The 1,493-nt window shown below is 31.8% G+C and overlaps 1 long non-coding RNA gene across 1 annotated transcript in view; it reads right to left on the bottom strand.

Annotated features, from left to right (window-relative positions):
- Positions 1-720, bottom strand: part of LOC107569422 (uncharacterized) — an 11,977-nt gene extending 11,257 nt beyond the window's left edge. The window contains exon 1 of the long non-coding RNA XR_001606898.1: positions 347-720. This is a non-coding gene — a long non-coding RNA (uncharacterized lncRNA). The remainder of the gene's footprint in view (positions 1-346) is intronic.
- Positions 721-1,493: the final 773 nt, after the last annotated feature.

Below are 1,493 nucleotides of genomic sequence, written 5' to 3' on the forward strand. Positions count from 1 at the left end.
TATATATATATATATATATATATATATATATATATATATATATATATATATATAAAAACAGGTGTCCCTGTAAAGTTTGAAAACCTCATTAAATAAATGAACTGAAACTCCATTATAGTTTCAATCGATTTTTATATATAAAATTGTCACCAAAACATATTTTGCATATCAAACATTATAATCAGTAATCATTTTGTTTAACTGGTGTTGCTTACTAGTAATAGGAGATATTTAAAATGAGACATGTTTTGTCCCATGTCTCAAGAATCAGTGCCACATTCTAATTCTTGATGAAGCAAATGTTTATTTATTTTTTTCCTTTTTTTTTTTTTTTTTTGGTTGTCACAATCATATGGTCCTGGAGTACATGATTTTTATTATATTGTTTAATGAGATTTTGTTGTACTGATGTGAACAGGCAACAATGCGGCGCTGTGTGAGGAGGAATTCCTCAGTGGCAGTGGCAGCCTAGCACTGAGTCTCAGAGCAGCTTTGTCATCCAAATGTCAATGCTGAAGCACCTTTTGAGTGAGACCGTATCATGTTCACACAGTCTCTAACCAAAGGAAATGAAAGTGAAGATAATTGTTGTGTGCTTTTGTGTGTCTTTTCTACAGCTGGTTTCATTAGGGGGGAAATGTGTGAATTTAAACCTTTCATTCCTTTCCATTGAGTTAGAACAAGGTCTGGGATACAAAATGTATTTTACCAAATGTATTTTTAAAATAATTAAAAAACAAAACTGTACATTGTTTGTGAAAAGGTATTTATTTAAACATTCATCTCTCTAGTTTGTTTTTGTTTGTTGTCTTTCTTGATGGCTTTTTCCCCCTCTGTCACCTTTAGCTCACTAACTATAAATATGCCATTATTTTATGTAAAACTGCTTTTTAATTATACTTATTATGAAAAGAGTTATACAAATAAATATTAATTGAACTAAAGACGTTTCTCCTAAATTCTAACATTAGGCAGAACATGTTGAGATTTGAACTTTACACAAAGTATACATTTTTCAAATTGCTGTAGTACTATGACAAGTAAAAGCCAATATGCTCTCTCTAAGCTGTCCAGTCGATGGCGCTAGTGTTCATGTGTTTGAGGTTTGACCATATTCTTCGTTTGCATTACACTGCCTGCCAGTTTATACAAATCTAATAGCATGCGCTATTGTGCTTCTCTAAATTAAATTTTGACTGTCCCTTGTTACTGTCTAAATAATTTAAAAACGTGGGTTGATCATCAATCTGTCTTTTGCCAGCCACTTTTAGGCCATCGTTATTAGCAGTTGTTGATCATATTAAAACGAAACCAATATTGCTATCACACTGGCCGAACACTGACTCTTAAACACATATTAATGAAACTGGACTTTAACTCAAAATCTTGCGATCTTTGTAAACGAGTGTTTACAATTGCATAATCTGGGCAACAGCACAGTTCTCTGTAAACCCAGTTTTCATACATATTTAAGAAAGAAAAAGAAAGAAAGA

Source organism: Sinocyclocheilus grahami, unplaced genomic scaffold (genome assembly GCF_001515645.1).
Source record: "Sinocyclocheilus grahami isolate Dianchi unplaced genomic scaffold, SAMN03320097.WGS_v1.1 scaffold1343.1, whole genome shotgun sequence".
NCBI classification, from domain to species: Eukaryota; Metazoa; Chordata; class Actinopteri; order Cypriniformes; family Cyprinidae; genus Sinocyclocheilus; species Sinocyclocheilus grahami.